This window comes from Pinus tabuliformis, chromosome J, assembly GCF_031772625.1.
Source record: "Pinus tabuliformis cultivar Carrire ecotype Pingquan chromosome J, CPIR1, whole genome shotgun sequence".
Classification (NCBI taxonomy): domain Eukaryota; kingdom Viridiplantae; phylum Streptophyta; class Pinopsida; order Pinales; family Pinaceae; genus Pinus; species Pinus tabuliformis.
In genome coordinates, this window is record NC_142295.1 from 1,496,162,798 (window position 1) to 1,496,180,121 (window position 17,324).

A 17,324-nucleotide genomic window follows, 5' to 3' on the forward strand; every position below is an offset into this window, starting at 1 on the left:
TATTCTATGCCTTGTGGGCAAGGAGATTTCAATATTTTTAAAATAACATTAACTATGGTTATATATGAAGTGTTTTATAATTTTGTTTTAAAGTTAGAATTTATTATTCATATTACTTTTTTTCCTGTTAATTAAAGGCTTCCTATTAATAGATAATGATTATATATAGTCTAGTGCCTTGTGTGTGTTTGATTTGCCACCGGGGAAACTAGACCATTGGCAATATAAGAGGGTTGTTTTCCAAAATATGCATTTTTACCAGGAGCATCCCAAATCTTCAAAAAGTTTGCAATGTATTTTCTTAACAACGAAAAAAATTACCATCATTAATAAATAGAGATAAGAAACTATAGCATGCTAAGATAACTTATTACAATAAAACTAAAAAACAGAAATCATCATGTAGATACTAGGAGGAGGTGTAAACATCCACTTCAATTAGCATTGGTTCACCTAGATTGTGTGGAAGAGAAAGGATTTTTCCATACCGCAATAACGCTTTGATCCTAGCCATACATTTATCCATAGATTTGAATTCCAGCAGAATATCATTCATCATCATGAGGATTTCATATTTGGCGTCATTTTGATCGAGTAGAACCTTGTCCAACAGCATTTTTAGTTGATAATAAAGGTCCATAGTATACATGTATTGATTCAGATGTCCACGATTATGGCCAATGTTTAGCACCCAATCAACTATCACTGCTATGACCTCTGAATCATAGTGGAAATAATGGTTAGTAATAATGTCTTCGTCAACTTCTGTAAGTTCTTATTGAATGTTCAATGAGGTCTACATGCGAAAAATACAAGCTAAGGATTGAGCTCTAGCTTATGCCTATCAACTCCCCTATGTGCCACGAGCCTAGCTCCCATTTGAGACTAGGCTATCTCCCTAAGCATGGCTACCAACTAGTTGAAAGGAACAAAGTGCGATAAGGATCAAGATAAAAACTTGAACCACAAACCTAGACTAGAAAGCCCCTAATACTTCCACCAAAAATAACCATTCATTGAAATCTAATGAACCTTATCACCAGAAGAAGCCAACCTAACGTCTTGGTGAGTTGAGATGAAGCAAGGAAACCCACAAGACCACCTCTTCCATCCACCAATCACCTTACAATACTGAAGACATACACTAGGACAAACACTCCCTAAAGAATACCCTCCAAGAAACTGACAATCCTTCCACTGCCAACCACCAAACAAAATGGAGCAAACAACCCTTCATAGAAACTCACTGTGATACAAGGTTGAAGTAGTCCATTAGATTTCATGTTCCTATATGAAGTTCTTTATGGGAAAGAGCCACAAAACCAACAAGATTTCCTCTTCTCACCACAGACCCCCAGACAAAACAAAATCATAACAACTTGAAAGTTGTCATTGAACTACACCCTCATAGCAATGAAATTATTGATAGAGTGAATGAGAGAAAATCCAAGAAGAAGCCAATACTTGAATAGATGCAGGTCGAGGGAGCCTTATTCCTCACTCAGGGTGCTCTTGAGAAAATTTCAACACCAGCAATAATCCCACTTATAGATGAAAATCCCAACTACAAAAACAATAACAAAAAAGAGAAAAGAGTATAGGAATTAGCCTTTGTGGGTGGACGTTTCTAATCTGAAGACTCAACACCATAATGAAATAAGGTGGAACATATGTTGGGTACATGTTATATTCTTTGCATGACTAACCCTAGTTGTTGTTACATTATGTCGGGTATAGAGGGGGTGGAGCTTGTAGGGGTGGTGGTATCCCCCTACATTGGGTTCGGAGCAACACCCAAAAAAAATAATTTGTTTAAGTGGACCCAAGGATAGTGGGCAGACCTACCCATGGTTTTGCGCATGGTGTTGGGCATGATGGTTTTGCCCATGGTATTTTGTATATCCGGTTAAGGGAAATATGATTATGTTATAATCCATTGTTAATGGATTAGGGGTTTATGAATTCTTTGGAATGTATATAATGTATTGTAACATTGAAAATAATATAAGGAAAAATCAATCTGGTTTTCCCAATTTTGGGTTCTAGGAAAAAAATTCTTTGTGTATATTTTTTGTTCTCGCCATTGCATATTTTTTTTTTTTTTTAAGAATTCATTTGCAGGTAATTTCTATATATGGTTAAAACATTCAGTATCTTCTTGAAATTTTCCACATCCTACTATCCTCTCAGTGGATCCCCTATCACACACGAGAGGTGTTGAAAAATGTAACTAAGTTCGGTTTTCATTTAATATATTTGAGTCATCTTGTAATATACTTGTCAAAAGAATAAATAAATAAATTTTTATTTTTATTATTATGACTTATTAATAAAGCATGGGTTCCATGCTTGGGTCATCATGTTTTAGGTCAAAGTCCCCTTTGAGGACTTCTATGATTTATTCTGAGTCAATAGAGTCATTGTACTTTTAGAGGGACCCTTCTTGGGCGTTTGAATGATGTAAAAAGGTTAAGTATTGAGTCAAATATGGATTATGTTGTCTCCACACCAAGTTGGCCTTAAGATTATCAAGTCGGCCTCAAGGAAGGCTATTCGACCTCACAAAAGGACTATAAATGAAGCAGTTTGAATTCCATTTGAAAGACACTCTCACAAGAAAGTTTGATATCTCTTGAAGTAGGGAAAAAAGTGTGAAATAGAAGAACGAGGAGAAGGAAGTGCGAGTTTGGTATAGGAGAAGGAAAAAGGGAAAATAAAAATGTGGTACTTTTGTCTCTCTCTCTAGTGCCCTCGTTTGGAAGATCGAAGTTCTCTTGTTGATGTCGTAGCCAGTTTCCGTATGTTGTTGCTACTAGATCAAAGTATATGTCGAAGTTGCTGTTGTTAGATGTTTCTTCCTCTAGAAGTTGTATTGGTCTTAGATCAAAATTTATAAGAGAAGATTGAAGTATTCTAGTGAATATCATAGTCTCCAAAGGCAAGACAAAAGTTGTTGGGTCGAAGAAAGTGCTGCCGCTATTGCTACTATTGCCAAGTCAAGTAGGATCATCGGTAAGAAAAGAGGAAGGCTGACTTGGTGTGGAGGAAAGCTTGTGTCAAGGTCAAGATTCTTAAAATATCTTTGGAAAACTATTGAAGGAAGAATTACTGAATAGGTTTTCCCCTAGAGAGGGGTTTTTCCCTAGCTGTGAGCCTACATCTGGTGTTTATTGTTTTATGTGTTATTGCTTTGGTAATTGAGTGATGAACTGAAAGAAAGAAGATATAAATAAATCCAATAAGAATTCAAGAACATCACTAGTAATTATCAAATATAAGAAAATCTTTCTGCCTTTTTGATTTTCTAACATGGTATCATAACTTAGGTGAAAGAAGAAAAAGGCAATCTCAAGGTCTTGATCATGGAATCATTCAAAGGGATTATTCAAGGGAAGAAATCTACTATCTACAAATACAATGTCTAACACAATCAATGGAGAGAAAAAACTTGAAGGAGCCTCAAACTACAAGTCTTAGAAGAAGAGGATTGACCTCATCCTTGAAATGAAGTACTAGACTTGGTCAAAGGAAAAGTAAAGAAGCCTATAGATGAATCTAGTGATGCTGACAAAGTTAAGTTCAGAGAATTAGAATTGGTGGCCATGACTGTAATGGTAGAAGGAATAAAGGACAACCTTGTCCCATTTATAGCCAACATCAATCGTGCTCAAGAAATGTATGAAGCCTTTTCAAAGTTATTCTCTATTAAGAAAATTGGTCAAGTGGTAAGATTGAAGAATGAACTAAGGACCACAAAGATGACTAAATAAGATAAAGTGGCCTCTTTCTTTGTGAAAGTAACAAGAATCAAAGATGACCTTTTGGCCATTGATGAAATTGTTCTAGACAAATAACTCGCGATCACTGCCCTGCTAGGATTGCCACCTACTTGGGGTGTATTTTCTACAGGACTTAACAGTTGGAAGGAAACTTCCACTTTTGAAGAAATATGGATTGCCTGCAGTGAAGAAGAATTATGGATCTCACTAGTTCCCAATCCTGAAGGAGCTTCAAATGCCTACACTACTCAACACAAAGGAAATAAATCGAAAGGATAAATGAATAAAGTAGACATGTCCAATGTAGAATGCTATCAATGTCAAAAGAAGGGTCACTACAGGAGCGACTGTCCAGATAATCCAAAGAATAAGAAGAGAGATAGAGATCATGCTAACACTGCTGAAGAAGAAGACCTAAAGAAATCCAAACCCGAAAAATATGACATAAGGGAATTACACTACTAAGTCCTTTTATTTTAGTCTTAGATATTCTATTTTGTATTTTTTGATGTAATTGGTATTTATAGGTTTTAACATATTTTTGGAAAAGACATTTTACTGTTTTTATAAGTTTATAGGTATTCCTCACGATTTGGAGGGAGCCCTCAACATCTCCCAAAGATAAGTATCTCATTTCCTTTTTAGTTTTTGGTTTCATGTACTCATTTAAGTTTTGATTATATTAAATACTAATCATCATTCTCCATTCTCCCTCTTTTGTCTTGATTAGAAAAACATATGATATATCGTTAAGGAGTATGGATGAGAGCCACCCAAGGTAAGGTTTGTTAAGAAACAAGGGTATTCCTTAAAATACAAAACATTGATGTATTTATAATAAATGTTTATTCATTTGACAATATATTACTAACATTGTTATGTCTAGCTATATTGAATCATATTGATTCTTATTTTGGGTGATTCATCACTTGATAAATCTACCCCACTCATATTCTTAACTGATTTTATAGAACCCTAGACAGGTTCTATGGAAACCATAACCTAAGGGTATGTTAATGTGAATGTATGAAACCCTAAACTGCTTAGGGTTATTGAGAAATGTTATTTGAATTTTTTATTGATGATGTCATGTTTGGGATTTTGGTATGATCAAGAAAGCCTAACTTGTTAGGGATGAATGATAAAGTCTAAAATCTTGAACCTGTGAAGTTTTGGTAATTTTGGGTTTTCTATGTTCTTATATTGAAACCCTAACTCTTTAGGGATTGGTAGAATGTGTAAGACCCTTATAATGTCTTAGAAATGATTTCTTGGGAATGTGTGTTTATCTAATCAAACCCTAGTCTAATCAAGTTTATTGTTTGTCTAACTCTTATTGATATTTGTGTAGTTGGGTTTGAATAACACATGATATGAAATGCCTATGCATGATGATGAATTCATAGATGTACGAGTTGATCTATTTATTGGTGATCATGAATCCCAGGGTTTGCAACCAAGCCCTAGTCAAAGTTCTTTTTCTAGGATGATAATATTTATGAAATTCTAGGATTATAGAGTTGACCCATAGTAGAAGTGAAAATCTTTATTGTATCATAAAAATGTGATCATTTGAGATTTGTGTAAGATTGTTGAAATCTATTTTTGTTGTGATTGAAAAATATAGGGTTTGCAACTAACCCTAGTGGAAGCTCGTCATGTTGATGACTATGTTGTGATAGGTTTTAATTGATTTTCTAATGTATGAATTCTAGGATTTGTATGAAACCCTAGTGGGAAGTCTAACATATGAATTCTGAATGCTGTTAGATGCTTTGTATTTGGTTGAGTTGTTTCTAGGGTTTGCTATATGTTGTAGGAGGTTATATCATACCTTTGGAAGAATCATCGAAACCCTAGATGTAATGAAAATTGTTATGAAGTAGTCTAGGGTTTATGACAAAGTCCCTAGAAAGATGATGAAGAGTATGTGTCTCTTGTTTATAATTAGATTTTGGTATATGATATATATAAAGTTGAAATGCTTTTGTAATTTTGATATGGCTAACTTCATTCTTCTAAAGATTTGGTTGTACTCGCTATATAAGTTCTGCAGGTACACAATCTTTAATATGGTGAAGATAATCGTTGATGTGATAAGAATGATGTGGGTAGTGATGGTAATGATAAATCTGATGAAATGGTTGGAATCCGGAAAATATTCTCTGATATTAAAGAAAATAATTTTATCTCCCTAGGTTAAGAGGGAGCCTAGATTAAGAGAATCTCCCTGGTTGAGAGGGAGGGCATAACATAGTTTGATTGGAGAATGTTTTTGAATATATGTTACTGAATATGAAGTAGGAAAGCGAAGTGTATGATTGAGGAATATTCTGTCAAAGATATGGTTGACAGTCCTAGTATGATGAGAAGCAACGTTTGTTTTCTGGAATACCTCGAAGGTTTATATTTGATTATGTACATGTGAAAGTATATTATTGATTGGGGTTGTGTTTTTATAGGTGAATATCTCAAAAGAGTTGATAGCATGTTGGTTACTGATCAATTTGATTGGGAGAGATTGGTTGTCCTTGATCTGTTGGATCAAGGAGTGTTGAGGATTTGTGAGTGAAGCATTGCCAGGGAGGACATTTGGCAGACATTTTATGTTGATGTCTAGGTCCTAAAGTTGGAAAGGTAGCATTGGTTATAGAGCTTTGTTTTGGATACACACCTGGATCCCTGGGTTGATGGTTAGTAAGTAAGCTTGATGGTACCTAGAGAGGTTGAAATCTTGAGTCCATCTTATTCCCACTTGGATAGATTTCCCTGGTCAGGAATCTAGTCCATGGCATTGCGGTGCCTAAACTATTGAGAGACCAATGGATAGATTTCCCTAGTCAGGAATCTAGTCCATGGCATTGTGGTGCCTAAAGTTCTTCATGGTTCATATAGTTGAGATCTTCCTTTTACTTATATATGATGAATACCTCCCTAGTTAAGAGGGAGTGTTGGAAAATGTAACTAGGTTCGGTCTTCATTTAATGTATTTGAGTCATCTTGTAATATACTTGTCAAAAGAATAAAGAAAATAATAATAATAATTATTATTATGACTTAGTAAAGCACAGGTTTCATGCTTGGGTCATCATGTTTTAGGTCAAAACCCCATTGAGGATTTCTAGGATTTATTCTGAGTCAATAGAGTCATTGCACTTTTAAAGAGACACTTATTGGGCTTTTGAATCATGTAAAAAGGTCAATTATTGAGTCAAATATGAATTATGTTGTCTCCACGCCAAGTTAGCCTCAAGGAAGGCTATTCGACCTCATCAAAGGACTATAAATGAAGCAGTTTGAATTCCATTTGAAGCACACTCTCACATGCAAGTTCGATATCTCTTGAAGTTGGGAAAAAGTGAAAAATAGAAGAAGGAGGAGAAGGAAGTGAGGGTTTGGTCTAGGAGAAGGAAAAAGGGGAAATAGAAATTTTGGTATTTCTATTTCTCTCTCTCTATCGTTCCTTGGTTTGGAAGATCGAAGTTCTCTTGTTGATGTTGTATCTAGTTGTCGTTTGTTGTTGTTGCCAGATCAAAGTATAGGTCGAAGTTGTTGTTGCTATATGTTGCTGCCTCTAGAATTTGTATTGGTCCTAGAACGAAGTTTCTAAGAGAAGATCAAAGTGTCCAAAGGCAAGACATAAGTTGTTGGGTCAAAGAAAGTGTTGCCAATATTGCTCCTGGTGCCAGGTCAAGTAGCATCATCTGCAAGAAAAGAGGAAGGCTGGCATGGTGTAGAGGAAAGTTTATGTCAAGGTCAAGAGTCTTAAAATATCTTTGGAAAACTATTGAAGGAATAATTACTAACTGGGTTTTCCCCTAGAGAGGGGTTTTTCCTGGCTGTGAGCCTACATCTGGTGTTCATTATTTTATGTGCTATTACTTTGGTAGTTTCTTGATGAACTAAAAGAAAGAATATATACAAAAATATAATAAGAAGTCAAGACCATTACAAGTAATTATCAAATATAAGAAAATATTCCTGCCTTTCTGGTTTTCTAACAGGAGGGGCTCAATCTAATTCAAGATCCATTAAACGGGATGACAATAATACCTCCATTCCTTACATCTAGCATTCATTACTGAGGGTGGAAGACATGTATCCATTGGCTAGTGCTTAAGGTGATTGGGAAGAGAGTGGGGATGAGGGTGGCATGCACATCTCTCTTGGCTAGTGATTGAGGTGATAGCAACTACACCACCCTCACCCCCACCCTCTTCCTTGATCCCCTCGTCCAGGGTAGTCGAAGCTTCTGAGTTATTAATTAACAAGGATCTAAAATATTCTAATAAATATGAGTCATGATTATTGTTCCAAAGCTAGTAGAGCTAAAAATTCAAGCTAGTGCATCCTACATTGATCTTCCACCTTATTTCCTTTCATGTGTACAAGAGAGGTAAGAACTACAAGGATGTTTGACATGAATGCAACAATGTGGAAGAGATAAATTTCCAATCTCCAACCGTGAGAGACTTTGTTGGGACTTGAGCCATTAAGAATTATTTTAGCCATTTGAATTATCAGACTACAATCTTCTTCAATGACAGTCTTGGTAAAGTCTTGTTGAATGGATTATTTCAAACCTACTTCAAGAGAAAACAATTTTTCTACATTGATGGTAGTGATCTCAAGTGATCTTGAATAAAATAGGATGGATTGGCCTTGATAATTAGGAAAGACACATATGTAACCAATATCAGTCGTGTTCCATCTATAGGCTCCATTAAAATTGATCTTGATGTAGCCTTTAGGAGGAGGGGACCGAAAGTCCATAGAGTTATTTGTAACCACCCTCCTCCCACACTTACCCAAGTTCACTGGTCCGCCGAGGTAAATATGTAATGAAGAGTTACTGTGGGGTGACTCAACCTCCTAGGTAAAATTAAGGAAGTGGAATTGATAGACTAAAACCTTGTTGACCATCCTAAATAGCTGCAGGACCCCTGGGAGCCAAACAACCTTTCCAGGTTCCCAAACCCTCAACTAACTCTCTTTTTCACTAACTTGGAATCCAAATCCTTGCATAAAAAGACAAACTAGTGACTGTAAGCTTCTAGTCACATGGATAACCTTTCCTCCCAATGACTACAGTCTAAATTACTCGATTCTATGCATGTGACCCCGAGATCTGAGCCACTTTTTTATTGCTAGGATCCAGACCTCTACACATAACTTGATAGAAATTTCATGAATGATGAATTACACAAGGACAAATCCATTAATGAAAAAATTAGACAAGAACTTGACCTAATAAGGCCTAACCATGACAGGCATTTCGTCAAACACATAGTGAACATATAATCTACATGTCATAATTAAAAATATGAACATAGGGGTCTCATACTTATCTGAGAATCATCAAGAAGGTCTGACGCTCTCTCACAATAGCTAAATTATCATCTATTAGGTCATACATTCATTTACCATTCATTTACCAATCAAAACATGATGAGATCCATAACTAAAGTCTGTCATAAAACCATGCTTATAACCAGCATATAACTAGAATAATAACAATGATAGAACAAACATTAAAGCCACATAATAACAAGTATAAATAATCATGAAATACAATAGGAAAAGAGCTCTTATTAACATATGAAAAACCAACCAAGTTAGGGACTTCCACATACCACTTGACCATAGATTGGGCTAAACCAAATCTCTCTTTCATCCAATCACTCCCATGCCATATTCCAAGCATGAATGTGGGATCTCATGGAATAATCAACCAAAACAAAACTAGGGCTTCTAAAGGCCAAACCACCTCAACCCTTAGACATCACCAACCATCACCAGATTGGTCTCTACCCAAGTTGTCCAGTGCTCCAGAGTGTTTATTCCAAGACGACTCTAAGAATAGTAACTCAACCCACAGTTATTGTAGGGTTCTAGAGCAACCAAGGCTCCAAGACTAGTAACTCAATCCACCAAGGGCTCTATAGCATTTGTCTAACCAAGGCTTCTAGGACTAGTATCTCAACCCAAGCTGTTTGAGGGATTCCAAATAATTATTCCAACCAAGGCTCCAGGAACTAATAACTCAACCCACAACCATAAGGAACATGAGCACCATTAAGAAACAATCAAGTGTGAAATCCATAACACCATGGCTATCAAGAAAATGGAAAGTCTAGGCAAACCACTGTCAATCCAGGCAATTCTCCATGCCAATGACAGATCATAACCAAATAACCACATGCATATGCCATGCATACCAGAACTAGAAATAAAATAATATATGCAACTCGATACTTGCAAAGAAAACCCGCGGTAGTTGTTGATCCCACTGTCCCCTTACGCTTTCCTGATCTTCCTTTGCTTTCTTTCTCCAAATCCCAAGTATGCCAAAAATCCTCCAAGAGTGCTCCAAGAAAACTCTAAGTGTGCAAGAGTATGAGAGAGAGATTGAATAGAATAGAGCTCCAAGATAAAACTGACAAAAGATTGTGAACTGATCCTCAAAATCCTTTTTATCATTGAGGCCTCTATTTTCCTTCAATTTTCCTCCTCATGCAATTTTGTGACCTTTCACCTTCCTTTTCTCCTAATTTCCATTCTTTTCATAAATAAAATTCCAATAAATGCCACTTTTCCTTTGCTAATTTACACAAACATTTATTAATCACCAATGAACCCCATCACTACGTTTTTGTGCCCAACATTCACCTTGGAATACATGTCCCATGGACTTGGTTATTATTTTTCCTTTATTAACTTTATTACAATGATTTTTAACTGGGGCTGTTATAGAACCCTCCCTCTTTTGGGAACACTGTCCTCGGTGTTCAATTACACCTATAAACCAACAAAACACATGCTTCCCAGGGAGATTTATAACACAACTTGATGCAACATTTACATCATATCCATCTACTGAAAACATGACCAACATATCATGAACACCATACCGCTTATTGGAGCTTTATAACACAAATTGATGTGGTATTTATAACATACATATGCATATAGACATAGCCAAAACACAACATCAAAACATGTTAGGTCCCTGTACTACTAGTGTAACCCCTCATTGTTATTAATACAACCCCCTTATTATATTGTTGTGCCCATGTAGTCCCCATATTTCTATTATTGTGCCCCATAGAAGCCCACTATTTTTATTATTGTGCCCTTACATTATTATTGTTATGTCGGCTCTGATTATATTATGACCCCCTAGACTCCTATATATAGAAAGGAGGTATTGTCATTTGTATCATCCAAGAATTGTTCATTTGTAAAGTAAAGGAGGTTGTCCCCTTGAAGAGGCTGAATTCTAAAGCATTGATCTATCTTTTCTATCTTTTTGTGAGTTGATTTCATAACATTTGGTATCAGAGCTTTGGATTCTAGGGTTTCGCTGCTCCAAACAGGTCATCGTGGAATTTTCGTTATAATTTGTCATCTGCGACATTTCAGAAGTGAAAAAAAAAACCCATTTGAGACGAAATCATGCTGAACCTCAGATACAAATTTCAGATCTTGTCTCACTATATTTTCGGAGATATGATCTGTGGAAGTTAGGGTTTTTGCAAGCTCCAAAATTTCATCTAAAACAAGCCATCGTGGAATGTTCGCTATAACATTTTCTTTGCGAAATTTCAGAAGTGAAAAAAAAACCCATTTGAGAATAAATCGCTCTGAACCTCGGATCCAAATTTTAGATCTTAGATCACTATATGTTCTGATATATGATCTAAGGAAGTTAGGGTTTTTTCAGACTCCCGAATTACATCTTAGACAGGTGACCTTGGAAAAATAGTCATAACTTTCTCTCTGAGCATCAGATTGAAGTTTCGTAAGAAGTTACAAAAAGAGGACGGACTGTATCCTATTTGGGTATAATTTTCAGAATGTAAGATTGAAACAATGACATGTGGAATGTCGTACAATTTCACTCTACTAAACTGGTCTATAATTAGGTCATCGTGGGAGATTGGGAATAAATCTTTCTTCGGGAATCCAATTGCGATTAGACTTGCAGAGTTAGAAAGAGGACTCAAAGGGCTATCACAAGCAGAAATTTCAGAACTTAAAAATCCGAAATTACAGAGTTACAGTTGTTTCAAGATCGAGCTCCTAAAATCAAGAAAAAGAGAGATGATGAAGTTTGATGGCAAGGATCCGGTAAATTGGATACTACAGATGGAGAAATATTTTGATCTACATGGTGTACCACTATTAAAAAAGCTACGTATTGCATCTAATTATTTAGAATCGAATCAATTTTTATGGTATAAAGGGCTTTGTTCTCGTAAACCACTTGTCACGTGGTCAATTTTCACGGAGGAAATGATAGCACATTATGAGGATACCAAGAGCAACACCTTCTTTAGCCAATTGATAAATTTCAAACAAAAGGGTTCAATGGCAGAGCACATTGAGGACTTTCAAAAATTGAATATAAGGGTAAATGATATTCTAGAGAAGCAAAAGATAAATAGTTTAATCTATGCCATGGAAGCTGATATCAATGGTATGAAAGCATATTGGAAGAAATGTATGGAAGGTTTGAAGGAAGGTGGGACAAAGATGCTACAAGAAATACCTCCTAATGATGAAAAGGATCAAGAAACGTCAAAAGAAGAGGATATACACCAGGAACCAGCCCTAGAGAAAGAACAAATGAATCCAACCATATCTTATATTGCAATGGAAAGAATTACCACTCCTCAAACTCTCAAGATAGGAGGACATATCAACAAGAAGAAGGTTCAAGCAGTGAAATATCAGTAAGAAAAGTATCAAGAAACATCAAAAGAAAAGGATACTCACCAAGAACCAACCCCAAAGAAAGAAGAAATGAATCCGTCCATATCTTATATTGCAATGGCAAGAATTACCACTCCTCAAACTATAAAGATAGAAGGACATATCAAGGAGAAAAAGGTAATAGTGTTGATTGATTCAGGTAGTACCCATAATTTTATTCATTGTAAGATAGCTAAGGAATTGAATTGCTTCCTATATCCAGCACCAGAGTGTCAAGTGACAGTTGTAAGTGGGGGACCCATAAACTGCTCTATAAAGTGCCATAATATCAAGCTATCCATGGGAGAATATGTATTGAATAGCCCAATGCTTTCCGTTCCAATGAGTGCTACTGATGTTGTACTAGGAGTCCAATGGCTACAATCCTTGGATACAATAGATTTTAATTTTCAAGAACTTTTCATGAAATTTTATTCGGATGGAAAGGAAGTTGAATTAAGGGGTATCACAGGGAAACCAGGAAAGATAATAATCTAATGGAATGACAAAGCTTCTAAAGAAAGAACAAAGAGGCGTAATTTCACAATTATGTTCGCTAATGGTTCCCACATTGAAATAATCTATTTCTCCAGATCTCCAGAAAGTCTTGGACAATCATTCCAAGGTATTTGAGACTCCCAAAGGTCTCCCACATATTCGTGATCATGATCATGTTATTCCAGGAAGTGTTCCTCCAAACATCAGGCCTTATAGATATCCATATGCCCAAAGGAGTGAAATTGAACATATTGTTGCAGAAATGGTGGAGGTTGGTATAATTATCCAACCAAATTTGATAAACAAAGCAAGGGATGAATGGAAGAATGGCGAAGTAGGGTGGGAACTCATTCAAAATTTACTGAAGATCCGAGCTCCAACAATATTGCCAGAACTTGACAAGGAAGGAGAAATCATATTGGAACTTGAAGCATTCATAGAACCGAGAAGTCGACAGCTACGAAATTGTTCAATTTCAGAGTATCTCATCAAGTGAAAGCAATTACCCACTGAAGATTCCACATGGAAGGATGAGAATTTTATACAGAAGCATCAAGAACTACTCAAGCATTGAGGAGAACAATTTTTGAAGGAGAGGGGCATGTTTGGTCCCTATACTACTAGTGTAACCCCTCGTTGTTATTAGTACAACCCCCTTATTATATTGTTGTGCCCATGTAGTCCCCATATATTGTGCCCCATAAAAGCCCGCTATTGTTATTATTGTGCCCTTACATTATTATTGTTATGTCAGCTTTGATTATATTATGACCCCTTACACTCCTATATATAGAAAGGAGGTATTATCATGTGTATCATCCAAGAATTATTCATTTGTAAAGTAAAGGAGGTTTCCCCCTCGAAGAGGCTGAATTCTAAGGCGTTGTTCTATCTTTTCTATCTTTTTGTGAGCTGGTTTCATAACAAAATATCTATCAAAAGACATCCACTCAACTAGCGAATATAGAAGGATAGATAGAAGTCTTCTGATCAACCATCTCCCATGTAACTTCATAAGGCCAAAAATGCTTCCACTGCATTTTAACTTGCTCAATTTCTTGATTCCAGAGAATGAGCATCTTTCGCTACCAAAAGCACTAAGGTTTTGACTGGAATTCTCCTTCTGGATTAACCTGCAATACATACTAGTCAATCACATGATCAAAATCTTTCAAATACTTTTTAAGCAATGAGACATGGAAAACATCATGGAATTTGATTGTCAGAGGCATTGCAAGTCGATAGGCTATTGGTCCAATCCTCTCAAGAATCTTGAAAGGCTTGGAATACCGAGGTGCTAGCTTGTTACATGATCCAATATTCAAGGAGCTCTTCTTGGGATTTATGTGAAAGTACACTTGTCCCCCAACCTATAACTCCTTAAACACCCTATGTTGATCTACATATCTCTTCTGCCTGTCCAGTGCTACCTTTAGATTCTTCTTGATTACCTACATTTCCTATTCCATTTCTGCCAACATATCCGGTCCAATCAACATCGTGTTCACTGGGTCACTCCAACTGATAAGAGTATTACAACTCTGCCCACAAAGTTCCTCAAACAGACTCATCTTCTAAGATTCCTGATACCCATTGTTATACGCAAACTCCACCAGTGGAAGATACTCTTTCCACTTTCATTGCTGATGCATAACATACATTCTCAACATGTCCTCCAAAATCCTATTGAACCTATCTCTTTGTCCATCTGTCTGCGGATGATAAGTTGTGCTGAAGGCTAACTCTGTACCCAAACCTACAAACAATTGCGTCTAGAACCTAGAAGTGAACTTGACATCTATGTTAGATACAAAGGCTTCTTTGGAACACCATTCAACCTCACTATATCCTTGATGAATACTTGTGCTATCTCACTAGATGAATTCATAGACTTCACTAGAATGAAGTGCGCTACCTTTGTCAGCCTATCAACCATGACCATGATAGAATCATGTTTTCATAGATTTCCTCGAAAAACCTGTAATGACATGCATGGAAATGACCTCCCATTTCCACTTGAGAAACAAAATCGACTGTAATAACCCACCTAGATTCTTACACTCTACTTTTACCTATTGACAATCCAAGCATTTCACAAGAAACACAACCACATATTTCTTCATATTCAACCAATGGTAGAATTTCTTAACCACTGCCAATGTTTTTTGATATCCCGGATGACCTGAATATGGCTTAGAATGATATGCCCTCACTATAAGATTATTAAGCTCATTGTTGTCTAACACATAGATCTTGTCCCTAAATCTGACCAAACCATCTACCATGAGATGATAGTCCACATCATGTTCAACTATACCCTGTTGTGGTAACATGTGCTTAAGCTACTGGTACCTTTCATCCTGTTGTCCTGCTTGCAACGTCCGATCCTGTAAATTTGTCCCATATGAACTCATAACTGCTATGTGATTTACCTGTACTCTTATGCTAAGAGAATCTGCAACCCTGCTCTCTTTTCCTTTAATGTACTTGATCTCAAAGTCAAACTCATTTATCTTAGCCAACCATCTAGCTTGCCTAACATTTTAGATTCGGTTGGAAAATAAGTATCTCAATCCACTGTGATTACTCATCAACAAAAACCTCCTGCCAAGAAGATAATGACTCCACATATTTTACGCATGAATGGGTTGCCAACTCAAGATCATGTGTCACGTAATTATGCTCATGCTCATTACTTTTCCTTGATTCGTATCATACCACCTATCCCTCCTGCATCAGGACTCCACCAATTCCTCTCTTGCATGCATATGTACATATCACAAATTCTTTATCTAGATATGAAATCTTTAGAACTGAACATTTGTCAACAATTGCTTCAACTGCTCAAAACTCGTTGCACATTCCTCTATCCATTCAAATTTCTTTCATTTCCTTTGCAATGATGTAATATGATAGACAATCTGTGAGAAGTTCCTGATGCACCTCCTATAGTAACTTGGTAACCCCATGAATGATCTGACATCATCCGCATTTCTAGGAATTTCCCATTCCATGATAGCTGTTGTCTTTTCTAGATCCACTGCTACGCCTTCCTTGGAAACAACATGTCCCAAGTAATGTACCTCAGTATGAAAGAAACTGCATTTAATAAGCTTGGCATACAACTGATGCTCTCTTAGAAATCTCAATATTGACGCTAAGTGTTCGACATGCTCTTCCTCATTCTTAGAAAATATCAATATATCATCAATGAATACAATAGTAAAAGCGTCCAGATAAGGACGCAATACACTATTCATCAAGCACACAAAAGTAGTTGGAGCATTAGTCAAACTGAAAGTAACTACAGAAAACCCATAATGCCCATACCTGGTACATAAAGTAGTCTTGTAAATGTCCTCTTCTTTAATGCATACCTGATGATAACCTGATCTCAAATCAATCTTTGAGAACACTGTTTTTCCCTTCAACTAGTTAAACAAGTCATCAATCCTCAACAAAGGGTACCATGTCTTGATCATCACCTTGCTCATTTGCCTGTAATCAATGGACAACCTGAGAGTACCATCATTCTTCTTAACAAACAACACTGGTGCACCCCAAGGCGACACACTTGGAATTATGTATCCTAGTTGTCAGGCATTTCCTTAAACTACAACTTCAAATCCACTAACTCTGGTGTGCTGATCCTGTAAGGTGCCTTTGATGTTGGTGCTGCCCCTAGTACCAACTCAATAGAAAAGTCAACTTCCCTATGAGGTAGTAACTCTGAAATCTCTGCTGGAAACACATTCTAAAACTACTGCAAAACCAAATACCTCTTCAAAATCTCAACATCGTCAACATCCTTAGTTGTATCAATGGAAATATGCACTAAAAATAATACACATACTTTCCTGTGACTATGCTTTGCCTGCATAACTGTAACCATTCTAACTGATGTTGCCTTCTTCTTACCCTGCAATGTTATTTGTTCTCCATTACCATCCAAGCACTCAATATCATTTTTATAAAAATACACCTTAGTCCTGTGAAGAGACAACCAATCCATACCCAAAAACATATTGTATGATCCCAATGGAAGTACATTCAGATGCGCTAATGTAGGAATACCATTCAACTCAAATGCACAAGCTCTTACCCAATGATGAACCCTTTTCTTAGTAACTGTAGCCAGCTGCATGTTGACGGTGTTGGACCCGCCAACATTAGGGGATATCCCCGGTATGAATTCCCAACTAGACCTCACACCATTTGTTGTAGGAGTCCCATCTGGTACGATGGCCCAGTTGTCATTATCTTTAAGATTTGCATCAACTCTTACTTGTTAGT